The sequence below is a fragment of the Marmota monax genome, unplaced genomic scaffold, assembly GCF_021218885.2.
Source record: "Marmota monax isolate L192 unplaced genomic scaffold, Marmota_monax_Labrador192_F-V1.1 WCK01_AAM20220418_F8-fsc00057, whole genome shotgun sequence".
Classification (NCBI taxonomy): domain Eukaryota; kingdom Metazoa; phylum Chordata; class Mammalia; order Rodentia; family Sciuridae; genus Marmota; species Marmota monax.
In genome coordinates, this window is record NW_026693933.1 from 6,291,281 (window position 1) to 6,312,871 (window position 21,591).

General features: G+C 37.5%; 1 protein-coding gene and 1 long non-coding RNA gene across 3 annotated transcripts in view; one reads left to right on the forward strand and one right to left on the reverse strand.

Moving 5' to 3' along the window:
• The window catches only part of Macc1 (MET transcriptional regulator MACC1), a 101,974-nt gene extending 88,027 nt beyond the window's left edge, over positions 1–13,947 (reverse strand). The window contains exon 1 of one of the 2 annotated variants that reach the window (XM_046463617.2): positions 13,797–13,947. The gene's annotated coding sequence lies outside the window, so the exon portion shown is untranslated. The remainder of the gene's footprint in view (positions 1–13,796) is intronic. The other variant, XM_046463615.2, reaches the window with a different exon arrangement.
• Positions 13,948–14,060: 113 nt separating this feature from the next.
• Positions 14,061–19,303, forward strand: LOC131424912 (uncharacterized). The gene is made up of 2 exons (XR_009228548.1): positions 14,061–14,364; positions 19,189–19,303. It is a non-coding gene; the product is annotated as an uncharacterized LOC131424912 (long non-coding RNA).
• The last annotated feature ends 2,288 nt before the right edge of the window (positions 19,304–21,591 follow it).

Sequence of the window (21,591 nt, forward strand, 5' to 3'; positions counted from 1 at the left end):
TCTAGCAATGAAACCCTTAAACAGAAAATTCATGGGGACAGACTGCTTCCCAATTACTCCACTGACTAATCCAGGTGGAGAAGGAAGGGAATAACAGAAAGGCTTGATATTTGGGTATTATCAGCCTTCTCAAGAAGACCAGTACATCTGGAAGTCCCTGAGGCATCTGATCTCTGAGGTATGGAAATGAGTGGTAGGAAGAGAAGTCAAACATTGCCTAAGAGATACTGATCAAAGCAATGTCTGATCCTTATTCACAGGAGTTTGGAAAACCTGGCACTAATTAAAATAGTGCCTGAGTAAAGTCCCAGGGGCTTTTCTGAACCAGAATTAGGCATCAGCTCCAAAGGCAGCATGGGAGATCTTAAAGGGATAAAGAGCCAAGCATATCAAGCTAGCTCAGTATGTAAACAGTAAAAGAGAACAGTACTGCCAAGGAACAGAATTTAATGGATCTTGGTCTCCTAGTGGGTAAGGGATGAAAGGGGATCAATTGGCCAGTGTAAACATTTCAGGCTTATCCAGATAAGTAAACATTTTGTCCAGGCTCCACCTTTTGATTATTCAATTGTGTCTTGATAAGCTTCTGAAGTCTGTCTCTGGTTCTAGCCTCCATTGTGAAATTCTCCCTCCAGACCTCAGCCTCACCTATAAATCTCTCCACTCTCCTTCCAAGGATGCAAAATTTTATAATGGTTATCATTTTATAAGTTGAATTATATACATATTATCCAATTAATTCAATCAAAAGAATAGATCCCATACACTCCAAATAGACTTGATATAGTATTAATCCTCCCATTCACTCCAAATAGACTTGATACAGTATTAGTCCTTCCAATCAGAGATACAATAAAAATAATAATAATTTGAATGGGCAAAACAATGACAAGTAAATGAAAAAGAGATATCTAATGAGAATGTTTAACAAATCCTTTATCCATGGATATATGGTGGTGAGACTATGCAAAACAAGGGTTATTTAAATTAACAAACATTATAAAATACCTTTTAAAATGCAAAGCCCTCTGTAAATACTAGCTCCTCAGTGAATGTTACTATTCTGACGGTAGTATAAAGGAAGGATGTCAAAATAGTAATTTGAATTTATGGAGGGCCTCTCATTCTAGATACTTGTGCTTTGGAATGCCAGTGTATTAATCTCCAGGAGTAAAATAGTCAATTTTATTAGCTCCATTTGCAGATAAAAAATTGAGATGCAGAAAGATTATGAAATTCATATGTGGTTTGTGCAAGAAAGCTGGGGGTAAGAGGAAAATAAATTGTTACTAAAGTGAAAATGTGTTCCACAGATAAGTAGTGGGCAAGATTTGATCTTCTCCTGTTCAGACTCATGGAGAAAGGAGGCACAAACCCAGCCAAAACTACCTGAAACAGAAAAAGGACTACACAGAGGAGGGATTCAGGGGAGTGTGGGGAGTGTGGGAGGCAGTGGCTCAACTCAGGAGACACCAAGGAAGGGCCTGCTTGCTTTGTTCAATCCAGTGGGAGCATCCTTTTGGCCTAAAGCCAACCCTCTGTTCCAAGCACTACCTTCCCAATTTACAGCCCTGGATGTAACTATTTTTAAAAAACCTACTATTTTTATACACCAAAGACACCATCACTAATCATCAGGAAGTAGTCACTTAAGAGCCATACTCCAAAATGAAGATTAGAATCACAGAATAGGTAAAATCACCCAAATTAAACAGGAAGCACGCAAAGACAAGAAGCCGCTTATTAACAAGAGAAACACCAAAATGAATGAAGGGAAACTCAGAGGTTTAACAAGGAATACATAAATTGTCATTAAAAATTAACAATGTAGCTAGGTGCAATGGTGCACACCTGTAATCCCAGCAGATTGGGGAGGCTGAGACAAGAGGATTGCAAGTTCAAAGCCAGCCTCAGCAAAAAGCAAGGCACTAAGAAACTCAGTGAGACCCTCTCTAAACAAAATAGGACATAGGGATGGGGATGTTGCTCAGCGGTCAAGTGCCCCTCAGTTCAGTCCCCAATAAATCCCCCCACAAAAACCAATATAGATTTCACTGTCAATCCCATTCCCTCCAATGTTTAAAAAAAACTATTTAAAAAAAAAACTTACTATTTTTATTTAAAAACAAATCAATAAAAAGTAGTAAGTTGTTCCTACTTTCATAAATGAAAAAGACTTTTGCAAACTGTTTTATGATCAAGTGTTAGTCTGTGCAATTAATAAACAGAGAACAAAAAAAAAAAACAAGTGTCTATATCACACACGTGCATGTACACTGTACTCTTAAAATATTATAATAAATTGACAGGACAGGTTACAGATAGATGTTTCTCCCATTAACAGATATTATTAGGTTATATTTAAAAATAATTAAATACTGAAGAAAACACACAATGACATCCAAGGAAACAAGAGGTTACTGAGAGACCTTTCATGTTAATCTTCTCAACTGACTTACTGCTCACAAGGACAAATCCTGGAAGAGAAAGGAAATTGTTGTCAAATTGCAATAGGCAAGGGTGCATAGGTTAATCACAGGGAATTTCTAGTTTAGGAAATGGCAAAACATAGACCAAGACTTGAGAAATTAAGTGATGCAATCACATGGCTCAAGCCATGTACTCAACCATCAGTACCTAATTGCCTTTTAGTTGGAGTTAAAAAAACAAAAACAAACAAACAAAAACCCCATACATTTCTACTGATGCACAGTTGTCTGCTAAGAATTGCCTTGCTAACCCACCATGTATGTTATCCAGTACTGGAAGTTGAGAAAGACTAGGCAATATTTGCCTACCTATCTTCTGCTTCCTGGCAGAGTGGATTTTCAGTATGAGCACCCAAGTACCATATCCCAGCCAGTATCCATTCTGATGGATCATATCCCTGTCATACCATTACTGAATATTTTTATATCATTTTGTCTCCAAGAAAAAGTCAACTAAGCCTATCCAGACAGTTGATCATCTCCCTTTTTAAAATTCTTTAAGGATAACTGATTATTATTTGGTAGGATAGATTTCTATAATTATATTTCTTTCTTTAAACGATAATGGGAGAGAAGTGGTATCATATCATCTAAGCTGCTGATATAATATAAAGACCTTGATGCAAATCAAATCTACAGAAGATCTTAAGTCTAGATGGACCCCAAGGACAGATGGCACAGTCTAGTTATAATAAGAGAGGAAAGAAAGAAGTAGTCAGGGTGGTGCAATATGAGAGGGCACTACAACCCAGATGGCTCAACCTCCAGAACCCATTTTATAAACACTACACAGGAACACAGGGAGGACTCTGTGTTCCTGTGTAGTGTTTATAAAATGGGTTCTGGAGGTTGAGCCATCTGGGTTCAAGTGCCAGGTTCATATGGCAATTCACAGAGTGAAGAAGGGTGAATAAATAATGTTTCTGGTAAGAGAAATATGATAAACTAAGGTGTAGAAACAAGAGTGATCATGGTTCATTCAGGAAGCAGCAAGTAGTTCAGTAAGACTGGGACACAGCAGTGGGGCAGGGCCAAGGCAAGAGGATGGTGGGGGAGGGCTGGCCTTCACATACTTATAACACCTACTGAGCAATTTGAACTTTAGCCTAAAAGAAAGAAGATGCAGAGGAGTTTAAATTAAGGGAATGGCACCATCCCGTTTATGATATACTCTTTGAAAGGTGAAAAGCAAAGGGTGGAACACAATTGGAAATAAGAAATGGCACACATTCTTCTTGAGAATGAAGTGGACAGAGCCTACCTTGTCCCTTACCTGTCACTCCCAAGTTCTAAAAGGTTTATAAATTACTCTTTTGAGATTTTGCACTCAAGAACACTGTAAGTTCCACTTTTGAGCTTTGGCTTCTAAGAATCCAAAAACTTGTGGCAAACCCCCTTTGCCTGAGCACCAGTTGGATTCACTCCAGTCTCTTATAAAGAGGTGAGTTTCACTTAGTGGTAATTATTCTTTTCTTGTTCCCCTCCTCCTCCTCCTCCTTCTTCTCCTCCTCCTCCTCCTCCCCCTACCCACCTCAGTTGATTTTTGTACTTCCTTTCCCCAATAAAACAGTATCTCCAAACATGACTAGACATTTATGGGAAGCAATATTTTTATGATGAATTTTGTTTATCTTCATTTTTCAAAGGAAAACAGAAAGCACATCTGGTCTCCAAATAATCTACCCACATCAAAGTCAGTGAGTAGTTTCCTAGAAGACCATACCTAAGTGGGAGATAACACAGATAAGTGATGTTATTTTGTACTTCACTATTACTACCTAAAACCTTTCCCATTCACCAAAATGCTTTTTTGGTGAATCAACCTCCATAAATAATACATTTTGTGGATTGTAAAATGGGAAGTATCCAAAACAGGATACAAGATTGTGTTTCCCACCAATATTTAATGACAGAGATAAGCCCACGCTCTTTCCCCCAAGAGTTTTTAGATGGCAGAATATTCCCCTGGTATTTTGAAAGCAGAGTGAAATAGATTTTATACTACTCGAGTGTCAAGAAATGTGTGTGGTTTAGAGAGAACAACATGAAATCTGGAATCAAGCCATATAATCAAGATTCTAAACTGCTTAAATCTTCAGCATTTACATCTATTAAGTTTAATAAGAATTTTACCTTTTCCACTGACCAAAAACTCTGAAATTGGAAATGCCTTATTACATATTCTATCTAATCAAGTAGCCAATAACCACACATACTTACTGAAAACTTGAAATATGGCCAGCTCAACAGAGGAAGTGACTATTCATTTTAGATAATTTTAGCTAATTAAAAACTTTACACATGTGACTAGCAATTACCTTATAGAAAGTATGATTATTGAGTCCTATTTCAGTTGTTCTGGAAATCCATACCTAAGTATATTGCCTTTGTTTGAAAAAGAATGTTTCCCCTTTTGCTTTCATGTGGACATAGGTCTGTAACCATCTTAAAAATATGATCAATGAGATAAAATAGAATGCAACTTTGCTTTAGTCCACCAAATTTTTAAAAAAGTATTCAATGGAGGAAGTTTTTTCCAATAGCATTGATGAAAAGTCCCTAGTTGGTCCCATGTCTCTTCTGACCACTCTCAGATTTAAAAAAAAAAAAAAAAATCCTGTGGTTTTAAGTTGCAAAATGCAGTTTCCATCAGCACTCCAATCTCCTAGCCTGAGGCTGACCCTCCTCCCCCATACCATCTGAGTCTGCAGTCTTGAGGAAAGGGGGATGGTATGCATCTTCTCTTTTTCCACCTCACCTCTTCCATCACCCAGCTTGCTATAGTTGCTGTAACTGATGTTTCCAAAGTTTGAGAGGATAAGGAGGGAAGAGTAGAAATAGAACAGAACATTTTTACTCTACTTATATGATTGAAAGCTGGCTTTGACTGTCATTTCTGGACCTGGCTAATGTTTATTGCTTCTATTGCTGCTAATGTGGTCTGTGTGTGTGTGTATCGCTGTGTGTACTTTGGGGGATCCTCAGATACTTTTCGATGCAATGCCTGGAAGGTAAGTAATGCAACCAGTTCTTCAGTCCACTATGCCTCCTTGAGCTCTGGTTTCCTAACAGGGAAACACACCCACCTTTCCTGGAATATGCAATGAAGTCACTTCCTCTGTACAGGACATGAGAAAGTAGCATGGCTCATCCCTACTCCTTTGCACTGGGATTGCCTTTCAAAAGTCTTTCTCACAAAACCCTATGTTCATTCTCTCACTTTGGTGTTTCTTTTTTTATGGTTTGGTTTGGTTTTTTTGTTTGTTTTAATTTTTTTATGGTTTGGTTTGGCTTTTTTGTTGCAAGTGGCAGTAAGTGAAGAGCTAAAGAACTGACAGAAAAAATAAGTTGAAATATAGACATGACATAAAATTGCATTCATAATGTAACTTTGTGAGCTATGTGAAAACAAGGAGAAAATAGCCTTTACATTTAATAATGATCTTTTATGCTTGATATTAATAAACAAACGATATTTTACTTCTTTTCTAGGTCATTATAATCATCTAAATAGAGGACAATCCACTTAGCAAAGAACTTTTTTCTTTGATGAAAGCATCCTGATTTTCATTTAGCAAAGGAGAGATTCCTTCTAGCACCCAGTTTGAACATCTAGAGGTAAATTTATGTTATATTTATCAAAGAGCACTTTTCATTAAATAAGAAAAATATTTTGATATATGAATCAATACTTTCTTTGACATTTATTTGACATTAATATCTTCAGAATGGCATATATATATCTATATGCATATATATATATATGCATATAGATATAGATATATACACATACATACATACACACAGAAATTTTTACCTGTCAAATTTTTGAGATGCCATCATACAGGTTAGTTTTGAGCATTTCAGTTTGATCATTAAATATTTCTTGTGGTTGCAGTCAGAAGAAAAAGAAATTGAAAGCTCTCTTACAGAATTAAAGTTTTTTTGCTTTTTTGTTTGTTTGGGTTTGTTTGTTTGTTGTTTGTTTGGATTTTCAAGGTTTTAATCAATCTTTAAGCTTTTAACCCAATACCAAAAATATAGAAAATGGGAAAAAATAATTTGGAGACAACTTAAATCACAAAATTATAGTAGATAGCCTCTAAATGTATTTTCTGGAACAAAGTGAGAATTGGAAGAAGCCAGATCCTAAAGGGGCTTGTTGTTCCTTTCCTGCTTCACCTGTGGATTTTGTCTGATCTAGCCAAGATCTTAGCTTCCTAAAACTACCCATCCTTTGCTTTCCTAAATTAAATCCCAGTGTTCCTGCTGTTGCTTTGATCATCCCTTCCTTGTTACCATAAGTTGCTTCTCTAATTTTACCTATTTATTTAAACATTTTCCCAAATTTTGTTGTTTCAGCCTTACTTCTGATTTCACATCCTGTTTTTGTGGGAAAATCCCAGTGATCTTTGTGTTTGACCTGGGTCCCTCCCCTGAGCTGCAGAACTAATGTAACATTCACCTGCAGGATGTCTGTGTGCCAAAACTGCCCACATCTGCATGCATCTCCTTCTATACCCCACTGTCTCTTCCCTTCCTTACCTCCTCCAACAGAGTTCTGCTTGGTCTCACTATTGATGGTCTCACTATCTTCATTTCCCTCTTGAGCTCTGTCTTCCTCCGCATACAGCAAATCCTGCCACAATCCTTTCTGACTGATGCTGTGGCACCTGCACTGATTTAGTTCTTATTATTTCCTTTCTGATGCCCTTTCCACTGCACAGGCCTCCCACTTTCCTGTCTCTTCCTTCTCTAAGCCTTTCTACCAACTGTCCAGCCCTCTTCCTGGAATACAGGTGTAAACAGGGCATTCCAGCACCTATTACTGCCACTCTACCAAACACCCTTTGGACAAGACTCTCCATGAAAGTCAAAGGATACCTGTCTTGTTATTTGGCCTCTCTGTGACATGAGACACTGTTAACCTCTTTCTTCTTGAAATGTTGTCCTCCTTTTCTTTACTTGCTCTGGATTGATTGTATTTCTTTCTATTTCTCTGGACTTTCCTTTCAGTCTCCACCGTGGCTGCTGCTGCTTCTGATAAAAGGTTTAACTCTGCTTCTTCTGATAAAAAGGTTTAACTATTGTTAAATACTCTATTAAAATTTTGCTTCTGTTCTGTAATATGATCGGGGGTGTTGTGGGTATCATGATCTAGAGTTCAAGATTTAGAAATTTGTTTTTAAAAGTAATTAGCTATATCTTAAGATTTTTGTACAATGATGCACACCACAGCACTAGTGAACACAAAATTTCTGCACTAATAACAATAGCAAATGCCGGAAAAGACATATTTTCATCAGAGAGGATTGATCAAGTTATACTACTACATACAAATGAGCAATCTAAGATGTCATAGTAGAATATATAATAGCGTGAAATGTGTGATACATGGTTAAGCAAACTAAAATGATCACATAACATTTTTGATAAAATGTGCATTCTGACCATCTATTTTAGGCATAAAAAGGCTAACAGGATAATGCACACAAAACTTTAAGGTGTGCATCCTCAGTAAGTATGAGAGTAACTCCTAAATTTTCTACAGTGAATATGCAAAGTCAGGGGAAAAAAAGAAATAAGCATTATTTTATAAAAGACTAAACCCAACTTCTTTAAGTAGTATCCTTTATCCCAAAAAGCATCTTGGAAATTATGTGATTATCATAATTATCACCTGGTTCTCCTTTCCTTACCCCACTTTCCCAGCCTGAGTTATATATCCTTATATTTCTATCCTGCAAACCTCTGCCTTAGCTCTGATATCCTATTAAAAATTTTTATATGTATTTGTCACCTCCAATGCTTGAGTATTTTCCTTCATTTCTATACCCCCTGTTCTATAAGCATACTGCATGTAGTAAACATTTACTTTCCTACTGCCCTCAGAGAAGAATGTGTATAGCCCTTAGACAGATACTTAAAAATCCTTCACAGGCCACCTATCTTCTCAGTCTTTTTCCTTTGTATTTTTGCTCCTGTCTCCCCAAATACTGCATCTGCAAGCATACCCAACTAGGGAAGGCATGGTACCTTTCTTACTCTCTGCTGTATTCCAAAACAGCCAAGTTCTCAAAGAGTAAATGTTCAGAAATTATTTGTTGAATCAATGATTGGGTAAATTAATTAACTTTTTCAAATATATCCTGTACTTGACACTTCTCCATATTTTCTAAAGGCCACTCCCTCCAAGTTTTCCCTCTTTAACTTCCGCTCTCAAATCTCCAAGGCTTAGTAATGTTTGGTGATCTTTAAGAATTGTTTTCCTATCTTCCTAAGCAAAATTAAATTCTCTTCAGTACAATATTGCACTTACTTTACTCTTCTCATTAATTATGCTCTTTTGATGTTATTTAAATGTTAACAAGATTCTAAGTTTGGGGAATTTAAGGACTACCATACTTTAATATCTCCCCAATTTTTTCCATCTATTCTTTCCTACCTGTCTTTGCTGGAAGACACTGACTATATACAAAATCCACAGTATCTACTTAATACTTACACAATAATTTCTGAGAATCACATTCTTGATCTCTATGAGAGTTATTATATTATTATTTGCCCCTCAAATTAATTAAATCAGATCACATAATTAAAAGTGCTTAGAATATAATAAGTACTCAATGTTAACCATTGTTATCAACATTGTCATTGGTGCCGTTATTAATTTCATTAATACTAAAACACATGCCCGTTAAGTCGAAAGATGAGTCAGTCTCTAACACCATAAATTGAGATACAAGAGAACTTGATTTTAAAAAAGTTTAAAAGTCACTATAGTTTTAGAGATTGCAGTGGTCCAAACATGTCTGAATCTCCCCAATGCTTCAAGTGCCTGGCTTTCTGTGGCATCTGGGAAGATCATTTGATTACAATATTTAAGATTTAAAAAGTGTGCTGGTAACAGAGAGAAACAGGAACTCTCATTTTGGTTGGGGTTATAATGTGGTATAAATATTTGGAAAGCAATTTCTCAATATCTCATAAAAATGCATATGGCTCAGCAATGTTATTCCTAGATATGTTCACTAGAATAAGTCTTACATTTTTATACAAAAAATGTAATAGAATATTTTATAGTGCTACGTATGAGAGTAAAATACCATACAGTTATGAAAATTTATAGGTTGTTCTATAAGAATCAACATGGACTGATCTCAAAAGTTAATGTGGAGAGACAATAGCAAGTTGCAGATGAATAATGTATACTTTATTGTTTATATAAAATTTTTAAACACACAAAACAATGTTATATGCTACTCATGGAGATACACACACACACACACACACAACTTGGTGAGAATAAAAACATTTTTAAAACAAAAAGAATAAAACGTACCCTGCAGTGATATCTACACAGAGGATAATGGTGATCTCTGAGGTTGGCAAAAGAGAAATAGGGCAAAGGAGAATATTTTTTATCTTTAATATTCATCAGCTCTGTTTTGTATGTATTAAAGAAATGTCTAAATTAAATGTTTTCCCATTAAAAAGAGAAAATGTGTACAAAACTCCTCTATTATTTCTGGAAATAAAACCAGGTGTCTGTTATCTTTGTTAGAGATAAAGATTTTTTTTTTTTTCATTCCAAGGAAATTCCCTATACGGAAGCCTCATATCTCTGGGAAAGGTGAAAACAAGCCATAGTAATCAAGAGAGAAACCTTCAGAGAAAAGCAAGCTTTGAGAAGGAAGATCAATATGCCATTCCTTTGCCATCCCGTACTGAGTACCTGAAGGCTCTCTTTCTCCAGCTGTCTCCCCTAACACCTTGAGTGAGGCAGGCTGGAAGCACAGGACTGGGCTTCTTTATTAATAGGGGTGTGCTTGCTCTCTCCTTGGTGTCTCTGTCTGTCCCTGGTGGCACTTCAGGTGTTCACATGATGAACAAGTTAGTTTTCCTTTTTGCTTCAAGATCATTCTTATCACAATTTCAAATGGCCTGAGGTGCAAAGCATCTTTCACCCCACAAGAACTAACCTCCCAACTTTCGCCTCATTCTCTCAGGCTACCAAAAGCTCAAGAGCATCATGGCTGAGATTACATTGTTCTTTCTTACTGTGTGACTGCTCTCTCTTTTCTCATTTTAATTCCTAGCACTGCTCATTTATTCATGCTCAGAGTTTCAAAACCTGTTTCCGAGGTACTCTTCCTGCCTTCATATTCCCAATTCTCCAACCCACCTGAATGCTAGTGCCTGGATGAATCTGCTGAAGCATGCAATGCTTTCAGCATATCAGTCCTGGGACAGGACATTTTTTTAAACCTCTGCTATCTTGAAGCAAAGTCCAAATCCCTGTGAGGCTTCCACAACAAACCATCTTCCAGTGTCATCATCCAAAATCCCCTAGAATACCCTCCATAGAAAACCCAGTATCCCTTCTTTCCAGCTATACATAAAAACAGCCTATTCAATTTCACTTCCTAATTTCATGCTTGACATTCTTCCTACTTCAGTGTTTCCCAAATTCAGGCATTCAGGGACCTTGTATGAATTTTTCATTAACAGACACCATCTGAACTATTTTTTACTTACTTTTTTTTTTCCTGTAAATTCACTCTCACTTTAGTTTAGATAAACATTTTAAAAATTATTTTCTATCATTGTCATAAGTAAAAAAAACACAGTATCTATTACAATATACAGGTAATGCCTATAAACACAAATAACATTTTCAGTTATTAAACAAAATATTATTCTCCTGCTAAAATCTGTTGCTAACACTGTTGTTATAATAGTGTCTTAAATAAGTGATTGAAGAACTTTTAAATCTTATCAAGAACAAAATTCATACTTGAAGAATTAAACGTATGCTTAAAATATTGAACAAATAGTAACTTTCCTGGTCTGTTATTTCAGTATTATTGACTCTCTAGTCCATATGTTGCCTAAAATAGTTTCATGTCTGCAAAGTTTGGAAAACGCTGCTGTATGTGACATATTCTCATCACTTTTTCTGCTGATCTCAGCTGTGCACATCCTTCCAGCCCTGGCTAGAGTTCCACCACTTCCTACAGTATCCTTTTAAAATTCAGCACACTATGACTGTCCTTCCTCTGGGCATCATAGCTAAGCTTCTCTTCCATGTTTGGTTTGGGGAGGTCACTCCATCCTGCTTTTGCATGATGCATATACAAGTTTTCAAGTTTACTTTTTCTGGTCTCCAGTGATCATAGTTCAAAGATTTATGGAGGCTTCTTTTTATTTGTTTGTTTGTTTTTGGTCCTGAGGATTGAAAACAGGGCCTCATGCATGTTAGGCAAGCACTCTACCACTGAGCTACATTATTAGACTAATGGAGGCTTCTTTATAATCCCAATATTGAGCATCACACTTCCTATGAAGTGTGATTAATGAAGGTGACTCCATGAACCTCCTAAGTGACTGATTAATTAATGCTTCCTCCCTCTGTGTATGAACACACTATCCTCTACAGGTAAGATCCTTTCAGGGGCTAGGCTTGATCATCCTTCTCAGTAGATTCAACCCAAGAGGACCACTTAGAATTACTAGAAATTCTCATCAAACTAATAAATGGCACTTCCTAGAGAATCTCGACCATCTAGGCCATAGATGGCATGTGACAACAAGAACAAAGCTGCTCTTAGTTAACGTGCTATATGTCCTCAGAGTTTCTGTAGCTGCCCTCCACCTTTGTTTTCATTCCAGTGTCATCCTGCTCTTACTGACAGAGCTCCTGAAAGTTTACATGTATAGGACATATCACATACAAAAGTGCATACAAATACTGGTTGTTATCACTTTGGGTTATCACCAGATACCATAGAAAATGCCTGGTCTTATAAGACAGCTGGTCAGATGCATGTTTTTTTCAAGAAAGGATTCTCTAAAAATTTAACAGTGATATGGCTTAAAGTTCAAAATCAATATAATTTCAAATTGTCTTTTGAATGCATTTTAACATAAGGTGGCCTTTAATGAACTCCATCTTGATAGTATTTGCTATCTCTAAGACACAGATAAAAAATATCCTGTTTATAAATTAGCTACAAAGAAGGTGTGAAAACTGGAATAAATCCGTTTGCCTTTATTTTTTCTTTAATTTTATTAGAGCCTCTTAGCTATACGTGACAGTGATACCTTTAGTTTTAAAAATGACTTATAACCAACTTTTCAGATAACTTAATAGTTATGACTTCATAAATTCTATATTCTGTATGCTACTTAAGAAGTCATTATAAATCACCATTATGAGTTTAAAATAATCATGTAATTGTGTTAAGCAGAGCTTAAAGGATCACCACTAAAGTTGAGGCAACTTTAAGAATGTACCTTAAAGGGACTCATCATCACTTAGAAACTATTATTATTTGAAAACCCAACTCTAACATAGGTGACTTCATATCAATCTGAGGTTAAGTCCACTGAATACAGATTTAGATCTTTTTAAGCAATCTGGGAAAACTTCTTAAGTGGAAGGCACCAGAATTTTCACTACATGCTCTTTGATCTGACATTTAAAATCGTGGTGAAAAGAACATAACATTACCATCTTCTCTCCGTATAAGTCTACAATTCAACAGTGGTAAGTTTATTTATATTGTTGTGCAAACAATCTTCAGCATGGTTTCACCTTTTAAAACTGAAATTCTATGCCCACAGAACAGCTGCCATTTCCCCCTCCTCCTAGACCTGAAAACCACCATTCTATTTTCTATTTTTGTAAAAATTTGACTAATGTAAATATCTCATACAAGTGGAATCATATAGTATTTGTCTCTTTTATCTGTTTGTGAAGCATAACTGAAACTTAATTGGGATGAAGCCAATTTACCTTTCATTGGTTGTTATCTGTCTATTCAGTACTGTGCATTCTGCTAGTTTCATTCTATTAAACCAGTGAGGCAGTCTATACTCACTTAACTGAGCCTTTACAAGGTGAAACATCTGGTTACCGGTCACACATCCAATAGAGTGGGACCAATTCTAGCCTTTATCTAGCCTTATAGCTCACAGCCTTCAACATGCCAGAAGGTCTTTTGAAATATTTAAATTTTTCAGAGGATTTCAAATGTATATATCTTTGAAGCAAGTCAGAGTGGTTCTTTTCTTACATTTGACTTTTAATGTTACATGTATTGCTCCTTTATTACATGAACTACTTTATTCTAAACCATATCTCAAGGTCCCAAGGATACCAGTTTCCTTCCATGTTTCCAAGTAAGGCTTGGGAAGGAAGCAGCAGCTAGTCTATTCAATTTTTCTGGAAATTATACGACTTGCCAGTGTGTAGCATATAAAACCATCAGTGAAAGGAATATTGTTTTTTAAAAATCGACTTACATCTGTGGAAGTGAGCCTCAGCTTCTTCAGTTCAGGCACATTGTTTTAGTGAATGGAAGTCACTCTATCCAAGCCAGGTGCTCTCTTCAAAGGCGCCCTGCTCAGTGTGTGGGTGAGACCTGCATTCCTGCCTACAGAGCCACCTGGGACTCGAAGTCCTACCAGTGTAACACCAGTGTTGCCCAACCAGAAACCCTGAAAGGCATAAGAACTACAATACCCACAATTCAGGCTCCTCACCTGAAACTGGGAGAACAGGGCAATGTCTGGAGTTTCACTCTAGGAATAAAGGAAAAACAGTGGGAAGAACAATGGGGGACAGGGGACTCTGGTGTTATATTTAAAAATGAGCAGTTTACATGGTCCTATTTGCATAAAAGGCAATTAAAGTGGTTTGATATTTGCAGAGGAGTAAGAAGGGTTTTTCACTGTTGGCAAGAACTGAAAAATTATGCAAATGAACTCTCTCTCCTGCAGCTGTGAAACCTGCCCTGCCAGATTCTCTTTCGGTGATTCAGAGGCCAGGGCTCCTGCTGCTCGGAGAAGCAGGTGGAGGAAGACTGCTGAGGTGAGGCCTGGCAATCTCAGTTCCTCTTACAACTATGATATGCCACACCTGTAAGGGGACCTTTGACCTTTCATCTTCTCAAATACATCCTGATATTTAAAAATGTGCTTTTAAAAATATGAACAAGGATAAGTATTTTTTAAAACATTTTCTTCCGCTTTCCTTTCCATTTCTGGGGTCATGGCTCCTTCTTGCATATTCCAGCATTATTTCCAATTGTTCAAAATTCAAGAAAGAGAAAATTGAGGGAGGAATTTTTTAAAGCTTAGCAAAATGAAGGATGCAATCATCATTTCAGTTCTTTGCAGTATTAGCCACAGAAAATGAAAACAAAGCTAAAATCAAGAAGCGTGTTTTCCTTATTTGCTTGTAGAGCATCTTCCTCTGAGCCTTTTATTTCCTATTTGACACAGTCCAGAAAATGGAAAGAGGCTAGCCTTGGCTTGGTCTGGACTCAAAAACACAATAGGAGTACTCATCTAGAGTAGGCAGATGGCAGAGTGGTGACAGAGGAGCATTTCTTTCCCTTCCTGCCCTCTCTCCACCTCCTTTCTCCATGCCTGTGCCTCCCTAATGCGTCCTGTCTGAGGGTGCTGGCCCAGTCACCTAACCCACCCAGAGTCCCCCTGGAGTTTCTCCTGAGTCATCCCACAATCCAAATTAGCCACTCAATCCCCTTTGTCACAGGTCCCTCAACTCCTGACTAGAACCTAACTTTTCTTATGCCATTTATATTCCTTCCACAAAAAGGCTCTCGTCTCCCCCAGCCTACTGGTTTGTTCTCCATGCTGTTTCTTCTCCCTGAAATCCTCATCTTTTAATAATCCTTTCAAAGTATGATGAAAAGACTCTTTTCTCCAGGAAGCCTTCCTGAGTCTGCTTCATCTGAATCCTAATCAATTCCATAATATTGTGCCTAGTTCTTTTATAACATTTTGCACCTTGTTTCGTTGTTTTATGTGGGTACAGGCATACACATGCCTGTTTTAAGGCAAGGTTTCATTTTACTCCCACCTAATCATGTAGATGTTTTGATAATGGATGCACCAAACACCTGCAATATTAACTCTAAATTAGATTGTAACACTTAATACCATCTGTATCTAGCCCAGAGTTTTAAATGAAAAGAACTCTCTAAATTTCAGGATAAAATCCTGATATAAGAATCCTCCATAGCCCATTTTTCTAAAACCTTTATTTTCCAAAAAAAAAAAAAAAAAAAAAAAAAAAAGAAAAATGCAGCAGCTAAAGCCCAGACAGTACCTGAAATGCAGCCTCTATTGGATCAGCACTGATGGTCTCGAAAGCTCCCCCTCATGCTGTGTACTTGGTTTCTAACAGCTTCCTATGGGCTAGTCTCTTTGGAATCCTATGTCCCATAATTACCATCTTTAGACCTGCCCTGCCTCTATCTATGATTTTAATTTTCAGTTCCAGCAGCAGGCTATGTTTCTCTATAATCTCATCTTCCTGATCTGAAGACTAAGCTCTGTTCTCGAAGTTCTTTAAATAGTTTGTAGTCTCTGATCTCGCTCACCCAGGGAAGGGAATTTTCACCAGCTGTTCACCTCACAGGCCTGTTCCTGGCCCTCACACATGTTGTGTCTTCCAGCTGTCAATCATTTTGGAGGGCATGAGTGAGACCAGACTGATTTGTGCAGTGAGCTTTCTTTGGACGCTCAGACATAAAAGCTGGCGGGTGAAGATAAGAGTTGTCTGACTGGTGAAAACAAACCTCACCTTCCCAATGTTCCTCTAATCAAGTCATATAATCCCTAACCCCTTAGCCTGCCTGTGAGCACAATCTGCCTGTGGCCTAAAGTTGCATCCATGTTCATCCTTGATGCCTGGTTCAGGGCCACTTCCTTCCTTCACCTCTCTTCCATACACAAAAATCACGATCACTAGAGCCATGAGATTTGTTGTACTCAAGAAAAAGAGTAAGATATGGACATATGTTATTTCCTGACAGATAGTAGAAGAATATAGAAAGTCAGACCTTTTCACCTCAGTGTGTGAGAAGAAGAAAGCAAGAGGTTGAAGGGAACTTTAAGGGGGTTTCCATAGACACATGCTAGGAGGTACTAAAGAGTAGATGTGTCAGGAGCAGGGTGTCTGTAATCAAATACACAATCTGAACCATTGTGTGCTTAACCCAGATGAGAAGGCTAATGGGGAACTAGCTATTTCCACAACTCTCAGTGGGGGACCATGAAGGTGCCAAGAAGGCCAGTAGACCTGCACAGGCTAGGGGTACAGACAAAGAGGTTATGCTATACCTTCAGGACTCAGGAAAAATGGTCAGACTCACCCATCAATAAATGTGATGCTATGCAGTGCACCAATAAGACCTCTAGCCCAAGCATTAAACCTGTCTTCTCACAGCAAGTAATGCATTTGGATTCATTACATGAGCTTCAGAACTCCATCCTCTCCTCATATCCCAATCTTATGTTCATTCGAGGAGGAGAAACTCAAACTGAGAATAATTTTTAAAAAGTCATCAGAACGTTTAAGCCAAAAGAGACAGATACACATAATAGAAAGTTAAAAATCTATTCCTGCCCTCCATCCATACACTCCAACCATAACATCATTGACATAGAAGCTAAAATTCCAGTGACTCACTTAAATTTGGCCATTGTAGATAAGGGAGAGGCAAAGCACTTAGAATAGCTAATCAAACACAGCTATCTGGGACCAGGAATTAGGAAGTGGCTGGAAAAGAAGCAGGGACAAGAGAGAGTCCACTCTTGTGGTGAAGGGAGACAGCTGTGCAAACACCGCCCTCCTCTGGGGTGGATTGTGGCGTTCATGGAGCACAGGGTCCAGGACTCCCAACCCTGGCTGGTCATGCAAACTGTGGTTTCTAAAGCTTGGCAGAAACAATGAACCTATTCAGTGACATCGTTTTGGCTGCTAATGTGGTTCTTTAATCTGTGCGCCTGATTGCCCAGCCTTCCCAGCAATTCTGGAACTGGAATTTGGTGTTACTTTTTAATTTAGGTCAGCCACAGGCATTTTCTGTTGGTTGAAGCTAAGAGTTATGGTACAAACATCTAACAGAGTTCTCACTCATTTTCACAGATATTACCTTTGCCCATCCCAGCCTATTTAAACTGCAGGAGATCAGAGAATGGATCTTATTCATTTATAAATAGATTAAAAACTCACAGTACTTGGCCATAGTACATATTTGTTGACTTAAAATGAATGGATTAGTAAAATGAGGAAGTCTTAATTAAACTTCCTTCTCATGTAAAAATTCTCCGACCACATGGAAGCTATCAAGTTCCTTATTAATGCAGAGGTAACTTTTTTTCTTCTAATGTTGCAAGTGGTTTAGAATTATACTTTCCCCCTTCTCTGTGTCTAGGAGGGAGCAGAACTAGTGATTTCTATACTTAAGGGGGGAAATTAAACACATGAAAAATGGTTTGAACATGTGTAAGGTGTTGCTTACTGTTACTTAATAATCAAAGGTTTGTTTTTTTTTTTTGTTTTGTTTTTGGACTTTCATTGACCTATGTTAAATGTCACTAAAGTTTGGTACCTGAAGTTCAAATACACCAACGTGATAGGAAACAACACTTTCCCCACGTTCTCAGATTTTCCCCACTAGGCTGTCTTGGAAAGAGAAAGGCATTGCAAGTTCAGAAGAAAGTTCCCCTTGGAGTTTTTTTCCCCTCCTCTTCTGTTTCAGTATGCATGGACTTTCAGACACTGGTCTGCTGTGACTTTAATTTCTGGGTCACTTTGTCCCTGAGTCATGATCACACTTTACCTTTCCCAAAATGGTCAATAACAGAGCCATTTACCAGTTAATTTAAGTGAATTACTCAAAATATATTATAAAATGTTAGGACTAGAGTTTTAGTTCAGATTGCTCTTATTTCCCCAGATTAAGAAAGTAAGTCAAGTTGTTCTCATAATTTCATATTTCCAATTGTTATATCTTTCTGGATCCTTAGCCATAAGATGAATCATGCATAAATTAACCCCAACCAAGAACCATTTTAGAAAGTCATTGTTATTTTTTTTTTTTCATTTATTGCTTTCATGATAACCTTCAAGAAAACAGGGGTCAACTCTCCATGGGATTCCAAGACATATCTATTCTTCCCTTTGTCACTAATCAGCACCAGAGAATGCTCTGTGCATTTTTACCCAGAATACCTGTGGATTGCTTGCTTCATGCTTTTTCTATTTGTTGACCCCTCTATATTTTTATTGGTATAATTGCCACTTTCATGCCAAGATCACTTTTTGGAAAAAGTCTTTACATGTCTTTATATCAACTTCCCTGGAGCTTAAATGAAAATTTCTGAGGCATATTTTTGTCAATAATCCCTAGGAAGGTGGAATGTTTTGTGCCTCTAGGCAATGATTTTTGTGCGTGTGTGTGATATATTGTGCATGCACAATATATCAACTACCTCACTTTGGGGGCAAAATGTTTACTCTAAATCTTTGGTAGACCACATGGTAAGCTTAGAATAGAATATCAACTTTAAAGAATATTTTATACAGTTCACAGTCTAAAAGCCAAGACAAGGGGTAATTGGTATACTAATTTATCTGTCAATGCAGTTTAGAAATATGAGCTATGTTTTTTATTTTAAGTGTCCCCCAAAAGCCCATGTGGCAAAGGCTCAGTCTCCAGCATGGTGGTATTGGAGGTGGTGGGAACCTTTAAGACATGGGCCTCGTGGGAGATCTTCAGGTCATTGGGGATGGGCTCTTGAAGGGAATAGTGGGACCCCCGCCCCTTCGTCTGCCTCTTTTTCAGCTTCCAGCCACAAGTCAAGTGTTTTGCTCTTCCAGGAGTTCCTGCCATGATGTGCTGCCTCATCACAGGTCCAAAAGCAACAAGGCCAACAGTTCATGGACTGAAACCTTCAAACCTGGGAGCCCCAATAAACATTTTCTCATTATAAAATGATTATTTCCAGTATATGTTACATAACTGAGGACTGCATACCAAGCTATGGTATAGACATTGATATTTATTTATATACAGAGATAAAAATATTTCTTGCACATTTAAAATTTTGCACAAGAAGACACACACAAAAAAATATTTAAAGGAAGAAAGGATAGCATATTTCCAATCCTGAGAACACTGACTCTTATTTTATATGTTCTCAATAAGTATTATACTAGAGTAAGCTCTACCCTCTAACTTGAAGCAGAAAAATACATTCTATGGAGACACACACAGTTTTACCCAAGAGACAAAATCCCAGTATTCTGCGACAGAGAAGAGGAGGGCCATAGTCACCCATCCAGTACCCTGCAAGGTTTCCTATCTGGAATAATAAAGACTGCAGAGGCTCTAATCCATTCTCCTAGGGCTAACACATTCATTCCTGGTATGTTCATGTTCAAATGTTCATATAGCAAATTACTACAGGGCCATGCATGTTCCATGTTCCATCTTCAAAGCCAGCAACAGCAGGTTGTGTCCTCTCAGATCTCTCAGATCCTTCTGTCATCATGTCCCTCTCACTTGTGTACAGCAAGAAAGCTCTCTGCTTTTAAGGTCTCATGATTAGATTGAGACCATCTGGATAATCCAGATCATCTCCCATCTCAAAGTACAGACTTTTAATCACATTTACCAAGTTCCTTTTACCATGTCAGCTAATATATTCACACATGCCAGGAATTAAAGCAAAGACATCTCAAAGGGGCTATCATTCTGGCTACCACACCAGGTTTCCTTCTCAGAAAATATTCTACACAGCATTATAGGGTTGGAGTTGGATCCTATATAGACTTTTCATTTAGATTGAGAGAGGTTTTTTTTGTTTTTGTTTTTGTTTTTTGTTTTTTAAATACAAGACCAGGCTTTGAAAATGTATGATTGAAGAAGTATAAAGAAAGGCCCTTTGGGGCTGGGGTTGTGGCTCAGAGGCAGAGGCTTGCCTTGCATATGTGAGATATTGGGTTCAATCTTCAGCACCACATAAAAATAAATAAACAAAGTAAACATATTGTGTCCATTTATAACTAAAAAGTATTTTTTTAAAAAAAGAAAGAAAGAAAGGCCTTAGGTCTCCAAGACATTACCTGCCTCTGGACTGTACAAACAATTTCATTATGATGTTCATGACTCAGTTCCCAAAGTGATTCTCTCAAGAATGATTGAATTGAACTAGTTAAACAAATTCATATTAAAATGGAAAACACATCTTAAAGAGATTCCCACCGCAAAGATTCGTCAGTTGATATTTTAACAGGGGTAAGTTTATGGAAAACACTGATTGGGGAGAATACGAGGAACACTAGATGGGGGAAGAGTAGTTTTATCACAGGGACCACATGGTTTGCCTCTTGTACCCACAGTTTCCTTATCATGAAAGAACCTACCCAAGACAAAAATTTTCATGTCCTCTAACATATGACTCTTCTGTCCTGACTGACCATGATAATGGTTGCAAACTGATATCCCAAACAAAGTTGACTAACTGCAAGCCAGATCAGGGTTTTTTTTTTTTTTTTTCATTTTAATTACAGATTTGGCCAGTGTATAGATAAATCAATTTATCAACATTTAAAATAAAATAAATAGAAACAGAATGGAACTGAATGGATGTAATGGAATGAATAGAATAGAATATATTAGAGTTCATTGCACTAGAAAAAGTTCAGTGTAACTAGATGAGCCATTCATTTCAATGTGTATTTAAATATATGTGCCTGTGTGTATAGTATTTGTGTGTGTGTGTGTGTGTGTGTGCCCACGCGCACGCATGTGAGCACTGGATCACTTATACAATGATTTCCTTTCTGTGGGAAAATTTGAAATCTACACAGCTATATAGTAGTCTTATTGGGTAGTCAAACATGAAAGCTATGCACTATTAGTGTATTTTTACACTGGGAGGTAACTCACTAACTCACTAACCAATCAAATCATCTGTCTTTGGCAAACACATGAAATACTTCAAATGGAGATACAGACAGGAGTGCAGCAAAACCACAACACCTTGACAAGACGGAAAGCAGAAACCACAAGCTAGTCAAAAGTTTGAGTAATTTTTAGAGACCATGGGAGTAAAGAGCAGAAGGGTAGAGGAGGTGCCTGGTGGTAATAGAAGCAGCAGAAAAAGAATGAGGCAGAATGGGAGACAGGCTAAGCCCAGGAATAGAAGAATCACAGAGTTAGGCATATTAGACCCCCATGTATAATGGCAAGGCAAGATGAACTGTCATTCTTACATT